At 35.2% G+C, this 17741-nt stretch overlaps 1 long non-coding RNA gene across 1 annotated transcript; it reads left to right on the top strand.

The window, feature by feature from the left end:
* Positions 1 to 8826: 8826 nt before the first annotated feature.
* On the top strand, positions 8827 to 17338 carry LOC146747599 (uncharacterized). Its single transcript, XR_014928878.1, has 2 exons — positions 8827 to 8856; positions 16783 to 17338. It is a non-coding gene; the product is annotated as an uncharacterized LOC146747599 (long non-coding RNA).
* Positions 17339 to 17741: the final 403 nt, after the last annotated feature.

Genomic DNA, 17741 nt, shown 5'->3' with positions numbered 1-17741 from the left:
GGATAGATATGATAAACGGGTTATCAATATTGTTTGTGTTTTCGTACAGAATATAATATATAATATAAAAGTAGATCATTTTTATTTTCACGAGATATGTGTGGCCGAGTACGTCATCAGTCTCGTTGTCAGCATTGCCATAGTAACAAGTCTCTCAAACATATACTGACACTATTTTTTTTGTGTAACACTACAAAATACAGAAATTGTTGTGCTGTGGCGCAGGACTGATTCTTCGCTTGTCTTGTTCCTTAATGCAAACATTGTTCTATATTGATCAAACAATGGTAAAGACTCATTCAGCAATGTGCCTTTCAATGACTCAATATTGTCATCATCTGATGCTGGGGCTGGATCAACACTTTTGTATGGAATCTCGACTTAAATATGTTTATTACTATTCAACCAGTTGATTCTTGCCAGTGCTAATTGACAGGTCTCAGCAATCTAAGATTCAGTAAAATGATATACTTAAACGATTTTAATGGCAAACGTGTGAGACTGAAGAAAGTAGATTGTAGACGAACTAACATGGAAAAATAAATTATTATAATTTCACTTTGAAGTCCTGTATTGTTTAAAAGCAGGTCGGAAACTTTAACAGATACTGTTGCAGTAAAGCACGAGCGATTGGTGAAAATTCTTACCTGCTTCATGTCGCACTATTGGTTCTTGACATGCGTCTTCCTGGACATTGATATAGTATGGCGTATGAGTCTTGTATCTGTCAATACAAAATATTGCCTCGTGTTTTAGATGTGCTGATGAGTCGTCTAAGCACGTGAGCAAACTATATGTGACTTTCTCGCCGCCTCGATCACGCTAGCTGAACATTCCCTGAAAACGCTCTGTCATAGACAGCTCCTTGTTGCAAAGCAATTGTTGCAACTTTTCGACAGTGATATTTTCAGCCATGTTGGAGTCAGTATTGTGAATAACACATTACAGGGGGTAGTTTGTATTGAGACGATGGTGTATCATTTGTGTAAAAATAGAAAACGTGGGATTCAATACTGGTACGGCTTTATTCGACGGTAATCCTGAGACTGTTAAATGTTGAATTTAGTGTCTCACAAAAAGAAATACTTTTTATATTGTAAAGTGACTGTTGGCAAACAAGTAACTGATAATCGACCATAATAAACGACACAACACGACAAAACAATCGACATAACAAGATTTAATTTAATAACAGTCGATATAACTCGACATAATAATCGTTATAACTAGACATAACATGACATAATTGTCGACATCCTTTACTCTATGTGTTTTATATTACCTGAAACCCTGCAAATAGAAGTGAGCATGGAATCATGAGAATAAACTGTGTGGATTGCCGCGTGATAACTGCCATTAAGGTGATTGCCAGGAAGGATAATTGTGCTTGTGCGTACGTGCTTTTGATTTACATAACTAAGGATGTTCACAATCTACCGACTTGCCTGCCTGCCTGCCTAAGAGAGTGCCTGCATGTCATTGCGCGACAGCTGCTGACAAGACTACTTTCTGATTGGCTCCTGCGGAACCCGGGTATAAATAGGCTAGACTGAGGACAGTTGGGGACCACTGTTTCAACCGAGTACTCTTTGTGTTGCTGCTGGGATATTGTGAGACAAGTGATACAGGTTTCAATCGTCATTCTGTGAGACTTGTATGAACTGCTTTGCGATCTACTGCTATCTACGGTGCCCTCTAGGATAACAGCGTTCCTCTGCAAGCAAGACTCCTGTATCTCTTCGTTGATGTGTTGCAGAATCCATTGACTGTCAACAATTTCTGCATCCTGTAACTGTGATTGAGTTATCACCAATGCACACTTCACTAGGCAATCCCCCATTTTAGTGAATTTATTCATTGTATTATTCCGTGCTTTTTCTTGTAATTATTTTGAAAAAGTATTAAAGCCAGGAGCTTTAACTTGATATTTTGGTGTGTGTGTGTATTTCATTTCCAGTACTATTGTGATGTCTACCCCATTCTAGCAGTGAAAGAAACCCCTGCCCAGTTTGAGTTCTGTGGGTGTCCCTCGCAACATCAACAAGGAGGCCTTACACAGTGACAGTAATAACCCAAACAAGAGGTTGGCGTTGCCCAATTTAACTTGCCAATGTGCGTATAGTAAAGGCTCTTACGCATGTTAGAGAAATATTGTTAATAACCTTATGACAATAACAAAACAAGCAGCCTCTCGGCTGAGATAGCTCCGCTGTTAGCAATGCACATTTCAATTAAAGAACAGAAGATATCATTAGAAAATGAACAATATGCATAGTATCAATGCAATGGAACTTGCTGTTTTCAACAAGAATTCAAAAATATCATTTTTCACCATAAATGATTGTGGTTTTTAACAAGAAGAAAATATCACTTTTTACCAAAAATGACAAAAATATTCACCAAAATTAGAGAATTAAAGATATCATTACAAAATGAATAAATCTGAGAAAGGTCCACATGTAGTACCTATATGTGTAATATCAAAGCAATTGGACTTGCGGTTTTTAACAAGAAGTCGAAAATATCACTTTTTACCAAAAATGACAAAAATATTCACCAAAATTAGAGAATTAAAGATATCATTACAAAATGAACAAATCTGAGAGCAGTCCACATGTAGTACCTATATATGTAATATCAAAGCAATTGGACTTGCGGTTTTTAACAAGAAGTTGAAAATATCACTTTTTACCAAAAATGACAAAAATATTCATTAAAATTAGAGAACTAAAGATATCATTACAAAATGAACAAATCTGAGAGAGATCCACATGTAGTACCTATATATGTAATATCAATATCACTTTTTACCAAAAATGACAAAATATTCACCAAAATTAGATAATTGAAGATATGATCATGAAATGAACAAATCTGAGAGAGGTTCAGGCTTGTAGTTTTCAAGAAGAAATCGAAAAAGTAAAACATTGACACGGACGACGACGGACAATCACTCATATGATAAGCTCCGCTCGACAAAGTCGACAGAGGAGCTAATAAAAATATAGCATCATGCTGTCTTAAATACGAATCAGTTTTTAAAATACAAGTTGAGTGATTGTAGAGCCATTATACTGTTCATTTAATGTCTGTTGTTTAATGGTGAAGCATATATAATCACGGTTAATTTTAACGGTTTTTTTCGAATGAAAGTGATGATTATAAGAAATATATAATATAATAAATAGTGAGCTTAAAATTACAAGAGAACCCCTAATATAATATAAAAATGATAATAATAATTAGACTATTGTGAAAACAAATTTACTGCAATTAGAAAAGAGTAATATAAAACATCAGCTCAATAAATTAATGGATGACACAGAGGTCATACTGAACATATCAACAAAGAAATATAAGAATCATATTCGTATTTGAACATTTAAACTTTCTAGGGATATTCAAATATTGAGGCATGCCAAGGAGTGAAAGCGAGGCTGTACTACGAAATAGAACTTTTGCTTCGTGTTGAATAATTTAATATAATCGTTGGTGAAATAATCGTGATCGGTAGCGAGAACATCACAATGTAAGAGACAGTTGTAGTCGTCAGACTGGGAGAGAAGCTGAGTGGAATAACGAAAGTGAGAAAGTTAAAAAGAAGAGTGAAAAAAGTTTCACTTTGTTGAAAGTTTGAGAGTGAAATCAGCGCTTACAGTCATTAGCATATCAATGACGTCCAGCCAGAATTACGCAAGAAAGAGGTATACAGCAGCGTTAAGTGGGAGAGAGACCAATAGCAGTGACAACAGTGATGAGGTTAAACCAGTTTTCCTAAAACATGTTGCTGTGGTTACGGAAGGAGCGTTAAATATGTCGTGTTCGGAGTTGTTTAAACCGATATAACTGGTATACAGAGAATACGTAGGCTATGGCGTTTGTACGTCAAAGACAGTTCAGATCGCTTGATTTTATCAATCGAATGCTTAAACCTTCGTGGAAAGCGGGTAGTAATTTACGATGAAAACCCGCATATATCAGCACAGAAAGAACACACCGATAAGATACCTTTTTGGGTGGGGATTATAACTGTGTGCTTGATTCCGACATTGATAAGCGATCGAATCGCCGCAATAATATAATGAAACCAAACCAAATAAATTATATGGCATGATAAAGTCGCTGAAATTACTTGATATTAGGAGGGAAATTAATACAAAAAACACTATGCTAGGTATTGCTTGCAGGCTAGATTTCTGGTTAATTTCAGCACACATGTTATCAAACGTACAGTCCACCCACCGATATCAGACCTGCCATCAAAGCAGATCATAACGCCATTTCACTAAAACTCAATTTAAATAATTGCTCGAGAGGGGCGGGATATTGGAAATTAAACACTGGTTTACTGGAAGACAATAATTACAAAGAAATAATCAAAAAATTAATAAATGTCACTATAAATGAATATAAAAATATCAATGACAACCATATCTTTTTGGATGTAGTAGTTAAGATAAAAATTAAAGAAACATCAATAAAGTATCCAAAGAGTAAAGCCATAAATATGCGGGAAAAGTATAGAATTCTGGAAGAAAAGATTAAACAATCAGAACTACAACTAGATAAGTAGAAGAATAATAAAGAATTAGAAAAAAAAACAGCACACAGTCTATAAAGCAGAATTAGACAATCTACATAACCAAAATATGTGGTACACAAGTAAGGTCAAGGGTCAAATAGTACGAGGAAGGAGAAAGACATACCAAATATTTCTTGGGATTGGAGAAGAAAGGCTTCAAGTCAAAACATCTTAATAGATTGAAATTAGGCAATAATATTATTACTGATCAAGAACAAATATTAAAAGAGGAAGTGAAGGTTTATAACGCTTTATATAATTCAAAACAAGTAAAAGATACGGAGTTAGAAAATAAACTAAAACAGAAAGAGGCGGATAAATGTGAGGGGCTTATAACCGAAGAAAAGTGTAGAAAGGCAATTGGTAATATGAAAACAAATAAAACTCCAGGATTAGACGGTCTTCCGGTTGAATTTTACCGTACGTTTTGGGAGGAGCTAAAACATTTAGTAGTCGACGCGTTGAATGATAGTTAATTACATTAATTACAATTATTCATAAGAAAGGACCGAGAAGCGACCTGCAAAACCGGAGGCCAATATCTTTATTGAATCAGGATTATAAAATACTATCTACTGTGCATGCCAGTCGACTTAAAAAGGTATTGCCTCTAATAATTAACAACGACCAAGTCGGTTACATGAAGAGGCGCTACATTGGGCAAAATGTGCGACTTATAGAGAATGTCATAGAGTTGGTGAGAAAAAGAAGAAAGAGGGCGCTATTTTATTTCTTGACTTTTATAAGGCGTTTGATTCGGTAGAAAACAATTTCCTGTTAGCAAGTCTTAAAAACTTCGGATTTGGACAATCTTTCCTTGGATGGATAAAAACTGGATGGATCTGTCCTTTTCGAGGTTAAACGAGGAATTTGTCAGGAATGTCCCCTGTCAGCTCTGTTGTTTTTAATCGTTGCCGAAGTTTTATCTCAGATTGTTAAAAATATTAAAGGAATTAAAGTGAGTAATGGGAAAATATAACAGGAAAAAAGATTAGCCAGTTGGCGGATGATACCCAAATTTACATAAGAACAGACAAATATGTTACGAGTCTGCTCAATTTAATTGACGAGTATGGCAAATATGCTGGGTTAAAATAGAGTAAACACAAATTGGAGGGACTCAAGATCGGCAAGTGGAAAAAGAGGAGGGACTTGGGTATTATATCCTGGCCAAATTCGCCAATAAAGGCACTTGGCATATATTTAGGAACTGAAAGGAAATTCTTTTTAACAGTATTTGGTAGAATAATTGTTCTAAAAACATTAATAATCTCTTTAATTACATACACAGTATCAGTGATTGTTATTCCCAGACATGTCATAGCCAAAGTTAAAAAATTGTCTTACGATTTTTCGTGGGGTAGAAAAAGGGGGAAAGTTAATCGTGGAATTGTGATTAATAAGATAGAGAATGGGGATACAAATGATTGATATTAAAGCAACGATAACAGCATTGCAATGTACATGGGTTCAAAGAATAATTGCAGGAAAGGGTGTTGCCTGGACTGAGATTTTTTCAGTGAGTTTGGGGGAATGATATTATCTTCAGATTAAATTTAAAAAGAGTAATGTTAAATAATTAATTAAGTTTTTACCAGAGAATGTACTTAATAGCTGGTATGAATATAAACTACATGTTGAATGTATGAAACCGACTCCATTAAATGAACAAATAATTTGGGGGAATCACCAGTTAACAGACAATGGAGGGTGTTTATATTACAAGAAATGGATTGAGGTTGGTTTCATAAGTACAGCTGATTTATTCCCAAAAGGCAAGTTCTTAGATCAAAACTACCTTTTAAATAATAAGCTCCCAAATAAAACAAAGTGGATTACACAGTACTTTTCATTAAAGAAAGCAATACCGAGCATTGGCATGATATAATGAAAAACATGAGTGACTTTAATGCTGAAATTGGGGCCAAAGCCATGTAAAGAGTATTATATGCCCAGTTAATTTGGAATAAATTTTGGAATATCAAAATTAAGAAAATGCCATGCAAAAAGATCGCTCAATTTAATTACATGTTACTGTACGACAAGATTCCACATGCGTACAATCTTTGTAAATGGAAGATTTCTAGTACATCACTGTGTGATACTTATAAAGTCAGAGATGACAGCCAGCACTATGTATAATGCTCTTGTGCACACATATTTTGGGAAGCAGTGAGTGGGGGGGGGGGCATTACATTTTGCTATAAACCAGAACATTCCATTAAAATTACCAATCATTTTATTTGGTGTAGACACTGTTGGTTAAGAATCAGAAACACTAAATGTCACAGGGTGCTAGTTGGGTTGAGCTAAGGTTTCAAATTGTCCCAAACAAATGACACCCATAACACCCCTGTGAACTGGGTATTTTAATAATTCGAAACTTAAGACAGTTGTATAATTTATATGCGACATAAACAACAAGTACACGCTACATGAGTAAGGGTTAAACAACGTACTTTATTCCACACACCTAAAAGATGGGCAGGAAATGCCTGACCCGTTATAAGGGGTAGTGGGGTACACGTTGTTTTGTTACACAAAAATATAACACTAGAAATATAATTCAGTAATAATATTGTAATATTTCCAGACGGGAAAAGGGTAGGCAAGAAATGCCAAACCCTCTATAAATGGGTAGTGGATTACGTTATACTATTACGGGGAAATGCCTAAATCGATAATGTAAATAATTGTCTAACATAGAATCTTGCATGCATGCATAAAACTAAGAGACAAACATACATAACAAACAACGGACGCAAATAATATACTGGCGATCGGACACAGCCCTACCTACGTACAGTTTCTTCAAAGTAGATGAAAACGGGTCTAATACACGCTGCACACTCAGTCGAGCACGATACCAATCAATTACAGAGTTTATCTGTCCAATATTCGTAACTTGTAGAAGGAGAGTGGTCCGGGTGGATTCCCTTGCACCGCAGTACACCTCCGTAGCCAGTAACATAAATTAGAAGGCACATCCAGTTCAGAACCAAAATCGGGAATGTCATTCACTGGCGAGTTTCCCCACTAGTTAACTGCAGTAGGCCGGAATTGGCCAATAGAATTATCTTTATGATTCACATTCCGTAGATCACAATACATTAATTTGTATGACAATAAACAGTGTATTGTTCTAACGTTACTTGCAAACGCGTGATTAGTAGACACGTAAAAAATTTATACTGCCAGCAACGGCGAACCGACGTCCTCCAGAATAGATCACAAACTCCCATGATGCAATATTATTCAATGGCTTACTGTGGTACCTACAAGATCGGACATCCACATTTGATCACATGAACGTTCAGATCGGGTTCTATCAAAGTCCGCTTCCCTAGTGCTGACTAAAAGAAACATCTTGCCACTCTATATTTAACAATTATCTATCGCCAAAAACAACATTGCCTATCTATCGCCGTAAGACAAACACAAAACGCCACCATCACGACATACAACATAAACATGATTTAATGTTTGACATTCGTGACACTAAATCAAATAATTTCTGTAGCGGCATTTGCTGTCTATAAGTCAACAATTATTAATCAGAAAAATATAAAGAATATTTCAATATAAGAATTATGGTATATTAATTATAGAAAAAAAAACTTATTCAAGAGTTTCTTCGTGTCATATAACAATAATATTATTTTCATTATTAATAGTATTGCACTTTTTTCTATTATAACTTTATAAATGTTATAATTTAGTAATTTACAGAAATGTCAGCTTTCTTTATGGTGTTAATAAAATATTACCAGTTTAATAAAAATATTGAGGCATGCCCTGAAAAATGAGACCATTTCAATTGGGGGGGGGACGAATACTGGGTGAATAATAAGGCTAAATGGAGAGGAGATGATGAAAATTAAGAACGTTTGTTAAGCCACTATTTTGGTATTTGCCACTATTTTGGTACCCGCGAAAATTAAAACCAACGTTCTCTTGCTCTTTGTTATTATTTTTCTTCACAAGTCAATAAATCTCATAATTCTGAATAATTCTGGACAGTTTGTGTATAATTTGGAGTAATTTGTTCTGTTTAATTTAAGTTTTCTTTACTTGCGCATCTTTTCAGACCGAATTGTCATCTTTTTGACGCAGACACAGTGACGCTAACTTAGGGGGTATTACAATCGGCTGTCCTAACAGCCATATCGCGGAGCTCAATTCAACTGTCGTACTTTTAAAAATCAATTGCATAGCATATCCGTCGCCGATTGAAATGCTGTTAGTGTATCGAAACTGTTCGGCGAAGCTGCTAGGTAAGTATATGACGATTCAATACTAATATTGATATTTACTAGATAGCTATCGCACTATGACTTGTTTAGTGTGCCTGCTCAGACTGCTGCGGCGTCTCGAGTCGTCCATTTGATTCTATCATCATCATCATGTTGTGTTCAATTCCAATTTCGAATGTGCATCGATTTCTCAAAACAGTAATTTATAGACATGTATATAGTTCATCTGATCCAGAAAGTGATAGTTTAAACTTCATGTACATGTCCAGCTTGAATTTAAATAATCTATATGCGGACGTTGAGCAGGCGGACAACAACAGAGCCACCGAGCGATATGCTAATTTTCCGTTTTGTGTTTCTTCCATTTGAGATGCATTTCTGTAAAATATTCCGTATATGATGACAGAATTCGCTGGTGTTGTCAAGTTGTAGCATCCATTCTGGAAATTTTTATATTTTAGCAGCTATTTATTTTCTTGAAATTAAAATGTTTTAATACGCAAGATTTAAGTAATTAATGAGGTCTTGATATTAGTAATTTATACCCATAACCTGAATGATATTCTTGTATAAAACATGTCAGTCACTTTCTTATTTTATCATATTTTTTCTCTATAACATGACGAGATAGAACAATTTGTATAATATATTATACACTTGCGTAAATGACAAAGGTGTGTCAATAGTCAATAAAACAGCTAGCTGCGGTTCCGTAGCTCTTTGGTGCGACCTACAATCGAATTTTGCCCTAACAATTTCATTTGAACGTCTTTTTTTTAATTTTGTAGTTGTACGTCGAACATAGAGCTACGGGATCTATCACAGTTTAATAACAGAAATCTGGCATACGTAAATTAAATCGCTTTTGCTTTCGATTACTATGGTGTGACGTACCTTTATTGTGATTGCTGGATGAATAACATACAAACTTTTGTTTGCAATTTGTGTTTATAAATAAGCAATAATTTGTGATATTTTACAATTACCGCGGAAACCAAGCAAATTACGAGAAAACGGCAGCCATTGACATCCCACACTCCCTAGCACAGAATAAATGTAATCTCGTTTGGCGGTCATGTGATACAGTGGTGGAAGAATAAAAATCACTCTTCCTGTTATTCTAATTGTTCCAAGAAAGCAATCACATACAGTATTTATAATTGTATGATTTTTGTTTAATAATAGAAACTAGTTGCATAAACGCAATTTATCTACTGATTTCGGTCACGTGGTACAAAATTATAGGTCTCGCATAATTTGCTATAAACCCTGGAATACAAAATGGCGTCTTTCGTCTTGTTATTTTTCTGCGACTCAGTGGACGGTAAATAAAGTCATTTTTTTATGACCACCGTCATCATTTCACAGTGCAAATAGGTTCTGGTCATTGTTTGGAAGTAAATAAACATAGTGAGTACTTTCGAAGGTCTTAAAATGTGATTTTCGCGACGACCAAATTTGGCATGTGGATTTTAACCGGTATTCAGTCGCACAAGGCCCCATAGCCCTATGGGCCGGCCAGAGTCAGTCACGTAAATAATGCGGTCGGCAACATAGGGCTATGATTCCACAACTATAAAACAGCCTAGGCAATACTATAGTCATTTAGAAAAGACATACAATTTTGTTATTAATCTCATTATACACTTGTTATTAATCTCACTAATAACAACCATTCATGGTTATTTCAATCTTTGTATTACATTTTAATTTGTTTAGTAAGTTTTACAATACAAAAACCATCTTTATTATTGGTGCATTGTGGATACAAATGTAGCTCCAGAATGTGAGTAACCACTTGTAATTCCTACTGAATTTTGGGACGCCACGAATTCACAGAAATGCTTTCTTAATTTCATTTCCAAATACTTGCTGTGATAGATGAATGTTTAAACAATCATTTATACATGTTCCATAAGTGAATAAATAATATTACTAAAAAAAATCCTTTGAAAATCAAAAGTTTACCATTCAATCTATTTGTATCTAACAACGTTGTCCTGACTCACTGCACTAATGATCAATGGGATAATGGCTTCCTATAGAGAAGAAATGTGTTAACTCAATATTGGATTTTGCAAAGAATTGTGGGATTGAAAATTGAACTGAACAATATAACCATAAAATTTTTAAAAATAACTTGCACGTTGCTTGAAAACAGGAGAGGTAAAAAGCTTATTTTAACGGAGGGCTCTATGGAAAAGATGTGAGCCCCCCAAATGCCATCTACAGTTCAATTTTCTATCTCACAACTTTTTGCAAAATCAAATATGGAGTTAACACAGTTCTTCCCTATACATGTATATAACACATTTCTTCCCTACCCTATACATGTACATGTATAACTGAAACTGGATATTATGAATCACTGTCTTAACTATGAAACAAATAATAAGGTATAATTATTCCCTCAGAACCTAACCTGACTCACTGCACTAACAACCAATAAGACATTTGTTACTCATAATTAGGACTAGGTATTATTATTATTTTTAATAATTTTTTTGTGCCAGGCAACAGTTCCGGACATTAAATTTCACTGTTGACTCTCCTGACTTTTTTTATGTGCAAATTGCAAGTGCTGACACATAGTGCATTTTTGCCACAGAAGTCAATATTCAAGTTTGGGACTACATGACAGGGCTGTGCGGCCATTTTCCTATCAAATGGCAATTTAATGCACTATCCGACCTTAATCAAAGTTCCCCCAAAGTCGCATTCGTTAGTGAATAAATCTTGGCCAGTGGAATTGGGCTTTCCGTGTTCAGCCTTAGTAGGATTTGAACTTGGGTCTACAAATCATGAGTCTGATGCGACAACCACTACGGTATACTACCAGTGACCGGTAGGACTAGGTATTATTACCTGGTAATCGAAGACGACCTGACCCGACTCACTGCACTAACTATAAAACTAATAATAAGGTATTATTATTCCCCTAGAACCTAACCTGACTCACTGCACTAACAACAAATTGGACATTTTTACCTACATGTATAACAACAGTGTTCTCTCCACACCTCTAAAGCGTAATGGTACAGTGATGTGACCCTGTGAGATGTTCTTTCAAGGGTGTGGCCCCTCTAAATCCAAATCAAATACTAGAATATTAATAATTTGCCCATTGCACGTAACAGCAACAATGTGACAAAACAAGTCTCACAAATCACAAATGCTGCATATGTCCGGAAAATATACTGATTTGGTACACTGCTGCTATTATTTGCAGTTTGTACTTTAATTCAAAAAAAAACAAGTGAAATTAGGTCCCATTGAAAATAAAACTGTACATAAATCGAAGCAAAAATTATTCAACTGCAGGCGTCGCCAAAGAAAAAAAACTGACTGGCAACACTGTTGTTTGGAGGTGTCCATCTGCCTAACGATTGTGTGTCTCGGCTACGCTGGTGGCTCATGCTTTGCCAAATTTTGCCGAATGGCGAGTTGAGTTTTAAGTTGATTTGCCAAATAATATATTTTATAGCCAAAATTGACCATATTTTAGGAAAGTAATGATTATTTGAATGTATAAACCATCTTTATAGTAATGTTCTTGAATGTATAATAAAGAAAAATGAACGACTTTTACCTTAATATTTTTTCTGATAGTTAGTCGATTTTTCTAGGATAGTTGACGTCGCCATGTCTACAACAGAGCTGGTATTATGTCACTGTATTTCGCTGATCATGTATTAAAAAAACTCTGGAAAAATATGATACATCAGGGCAAAATGTAAGATAAAATATGAAACTTCGGTCTGACCTTTTGCATCACTTCCTGTTGAAACACCATAGTTCCTCACAAAGTCGTATGTTATCACATGACTTTGTGGACATTTTTTTTTATCATCCCCAGTTCTTTCTAAGATTAAAACATTAACTCGAGACACACGTTAGATCAAAAGAAATACCTGGATTGCCAGTCTGCTTATTAGTGGTTCTAAGATAATCGCCAATGAATCATTTTCAGGAATTTTTTTAAACAAGAAACAGGGGTGCATCGCCCTCATGCCATGGCCATGTGCCCCTTACCCTAGGGGGCAGATTTTCTGGCAACCACAAAATTCTGAATGACAAGGGATCACAAGTGGCTTCAGTCTTCAACTTTGACCTGTCTGACAGAAATGTTGGTCCAAAGGAAGCCAGAGAATGTTCCACACCCTGATAGGGAAAACCCCATCTCCCCTACTTGGTGGTGCCGCTGAATTGCAGTGCTCCCTCTTGCAGTTTTTTTCAAGAAAAAACCCTGATTTTAATTAACAAAACATTCTAAATTTGTTCAATGCAAGAATGTTACGGTTCAGCTGACAAGGTTAGGGTGATCATAGCATTACACATAAGGTATAGATCAATGAAAAATCGTTGACTTTAGTTTGAAATTTTGTCATTATTGATTTATTATTTTCATCCTATTTTGATAACTCGCAATCTCACAACAACAAAATGTTTGCCCTAATGTCTCATGAACCGACAGTGACATGGGCACTAAAACTGACTGTACTTGTTGACACGAAATAATGATAAACAGTTATCTCCATGGATAACAATATATTTACTGACTGGCTATAACATATTAACTATTTCTATTGCATTTTAGCTCCACTGTCGACAAAGTCGACACAGCTAGGCATTAGTGGAATGGTGCATAGCAGACTGTCAAAACCTAAAATTCTCTAATTTTGGTGAATATTTTTGTTATTTTTGGTAAAAAGTGATATTTTCGACTTCTTGTTAAAAACCGCTATTCCGATTGCTTTGATATTACATATATAGGTACTATATGTGGATCTCTCTCAGATTTGTTCATTTCATAATGATATCTTAAATTCTCTAATTTTGGTGAATATTTTTGGTAAAAAGTGATATTTTCGACTTCTTGTTTAAAACCGCAAGTCCAATTGCTTTGATATTACATGTATAAGTACTACACCTGGACCTCTCTCAGATTTGTTCATTTTGTGATGATATCTTTAATTCTCTAGTTTTGATGAATATTTGTGTAGTTTTTGGTAAAAAGTGATATTTTCGACTTCTTGTTGAAAACAGCAAGTCTGATTGCTTTGCTATTATATATATATAAGTACTACATATGGACCTCTCTCAGATTTGTTCATTTTGTGATGATATCTTTAATTTTCTAATTTTAGTCAATATTTTTGTAATTTTTGATAAAAGGTGATATTTTCGACTTCTTGTTAAAAACCGCAAGTCTGATTGCTTTGATACTATACATATATGTACCTCAGGTAAACCTCCCTCAGATTTGTTCATTTCATGATGATATCTTCAATTATCTAATTTTGATGAATATTTTTGTCATTTTTAGTAAAAAGTGATATTTTTGAATTCTTGTTGAAACAGCAAGTCCGATTGCTATACAATACCATACATATTGTTCATTTTCTTATATGATATCCTCAGTTCTTTAATTGAAATGTGCCTTGCTAACAGCGGAGCTATCTCAGCCGATAGGCTGCTTGTTTTGCTGTTCTATTTCAAACTTTATTTGACTTGATAAATACATAAAAGACAATGGAGTAAAATGATATAAAATATCAGACTGTCTCGTCTTTAATTAATTGTAGATAGTTTTTTAACTAATTTTATACTAACACAGTTATTGTTTCACAATATTCAATGGGAAAATTATGCAAATTAGATACAGTGTTTGACTTGGGGTTTGGGGAGAACACTGAACTTGGACTGAATTTTTTTAATCCTGAGGCCCTGACCTGAATCACTACACTAACAAGCAATGAGACATTTGTTATCTATAACTAGAACTGGGTTTTACATGTATTAATCCTGAGGCCATGGCCATAATCATTGCACTGATGACCAATGGGACACATAACTAGAACTGGGTATATTAGTTTCAGAGGACCTAACTTGACTCGGTGCACTAACTACCAATGGGTCAATTGTTATCTATAACCAGGACTGGGTATTATTATTCCCAGAAAACCTGACCTAAGTCACTGCACTAACTAGCAATGAAACTTTTGTTACTTATAACTAATACTGGGCATTATTATACCCAGGGAACCTGACCTAACTCACTGCATTAACTAGCAATGGAACTTTTGTTACCTATATCTAGGACTAGGCATTATTATACCGAGGGAACCTGACCTAACTCACTGCATTAACTAGCAATGGAACTTTTGTTACCTATATCTAGGACTAGGCATTATTATACCGAGGGAACCTGATCTGACTCACTGCACTAACTAGCAATGGAACTTTTGTTACCTATATCTATGACTGGGCATTATTATACCGAGGGAACCTGATCTGACTCACTGCACTAACTAGCAATGGGACTTTTGTTACCTATATCTAGGACTAGGCATTATTATACCGAGGGAACCTGATCTGACTCACTGCACTAACTAGCAATGGAACTTTTGTTACCTATATCTATGACTGCGCATTATTATACCGAGGGAACCTGATCTGACTCACTGCACTAACTAGCAATGGAACTTTTGTTACCTATATCTATGACTGGGCATTATTATACCGAGGGAACCTGATCTGACTCACTGCACTAACTAGCAATGGGACTTTTGTTACCTATATCTAGGATCAGGCATTATTATGCACAGGGAACCTGACCTAACCCACTGCACTAACTAGCAATGGGACTTTTGTTACCTATATCTAGGACTAGGCATTATTATACCCAGGGAACCTGACCTAACTCACTGCATTAACTAGCAATGGGACTTTCGTTACCTATATCTAGGACTAGGCATTATTATACCCAGGGAACCTGACCTAACTCACTGCATTAACTAGCAATGGGACTTTCGTTACCTATAATGAGGACTAGGCATTATTATACACAGGGAACCTGACCTAACTCACTGCACTAACTAGCAATGGGACTTTTGTTACCTATATCTAGGACTAGGCATTATTATACACAGGGAACCTGACCTAACTCACTGCACTAACTAGCAATGGGACTTTTGTTACCTATATCTAGGACTAGGCATTATTATCCACAGGGAACCTGACCTAACTCACTGCACTAACTAGCAATGGGACTTTCGTTACCTATATCTAGGACTGGACATTATTATACACAGGGAACCTGACCAAACTCACTGCATTAACTAGCAATGGGACTTTTGTTACCTATATCTAGGACTAGGCTTTATTATACACAGGGAACCTGACCTAACTCACTGCACTAACTAGCAATGGGACTTTTGTTACCTATATCTAGGACTAGGCATTATTATACCCAGGGAACCTGACCTAACTCACTGCATTAACTAGCAATGGGACTTTTGTTACCTATATCTAGGACTAGGCATTATTATACCCAGAGAACCTGACCTAACTCACTGCACTATCTACCAATGGGACTTTTGTTACCTATATCTAGGACTGAGCATTATTATACCCAGGGAACCTGACCTAACTCACTGCATTAACTAGCAATGGGACTTTTGTTACCTATATCTAGGACTAGGCATTATTATACCCAGAGAACCTGACCTAACTCACTGCACTATCTACCAATGGGACTTTTGTTACCTATATCTAGGACTGGACATTATTATACCCAGGGAACCTAACCTGACTCCCTGCACTAACTTCATGTACAAATCAGACTTTTGTTACTTATACTAATACTGGGTATTATTAATCCCTGGGGCTCTGTTCTGGCATTTGTTAATGAGGACTGGGTTTTATTAATCCCAGAGAACCTGACCTAACTCACTGCACTAATGACCAATGAGTCATTTGTTACCTATAATTAGAACTGGGTACTACCGGTATTAATATTAATTCCCTGACCTGACTCACTACACTAACTACTAATGGAAGACTTGTTACCGATAACCCTTAGGCCCTATACTGGGATAAATTAGCATAACATACAAGCTTTGTATTTTGATGGATATTTTAACAATTTTTTTTTTATTATTGTAGGAAACTTGGAAATACTATACAGAGAAATGAAAGAATATGGTATCAATGGCTTCAGTACCTGTAACAATGATTTATGACTTTTTAGTAATTGTATTTGTATACCACTTTTTCAGTTTTCTGATTATTTTGTGACTCTATGGTGTATTTTGTTATAATGATAATAACAAAAATATTATAAAACTGTATTACAAAGGTACCATACAGTATAACAACAAGAATTAAAGTGTGATTATAAATTTATACTTAATTTAGAAATAACGTTTCTCTTCTGGACCCTTGTCAGTGTTGGTCACTTTGTAGTAAAGCATGTGATCATGTCAGCATTATGCATATTGTCAACAATTATAATATTTGAACTCTCAATATTTTCCAAATGAGTGAGATGATAAGTAAGATGGTGCATTGTTTATTTTCAAACATGCTATATATTAAATTGCTCAGTACTATGGAAAATTCTATAATATTTGAAATTGCAGTGTTAGATTCTTTAATTGGGCAAATAATATAGTTTGTACAACTACAAGACAAAAATATATTATTTCTGCTTCTTGCAATACCACATTGTGTTGTGTTTATATTCTACAAAATGTTTGCTTTAAAAATTTAAACTTGATTGAAGCATAAAGCTTTGATCTCTATGATTTATGTCTAATAATTTAAAAACAACTGTTCATGTGTAGCACAAATTAGGGGCTTACAGTTTGACCTAGGTTCATGGTGTACACTAATTGTGGTTGGCATGGTCACACAAATTTCCCAGCTGTGTAAAGGCAGATTACAACAAACTTGATATGAGCATCATACATAGTGGGTTGTTATGTCACATTGTTTTGTTCAAAAATGGGAACTGATTGGGATTGATCTTTGTGTGTGTGTACAAGCGTACATCTCAAGCTGCATCGTTAACATGCCAGGACTGCTAACATTCTAACTGTACACATGCATCAAACATCTTGTGA

The sequence above is a fragment of the Saccoglossus kowalevskii genome, chromosome 3, assembly GCF_978046115.1.
Source record: "Saccoglossus kowalevskii chromosome 3, keSacKowa6.1, whole genome shotgun sequence".
In the NCBI taxonomy this organism is placed as follows: domain Eukaryota; kingdom Metazoa; phylum Hemichordata; class Enteropneusta; family Harrimaniidae; genus Saccoglossus; species Saccoglossus kowalevskii.
The sequence above is the reverse complement of the archived record's forward strand: the minus strand, read 5'-3'. Positions and strand labels throughout refer to the sequence as shown.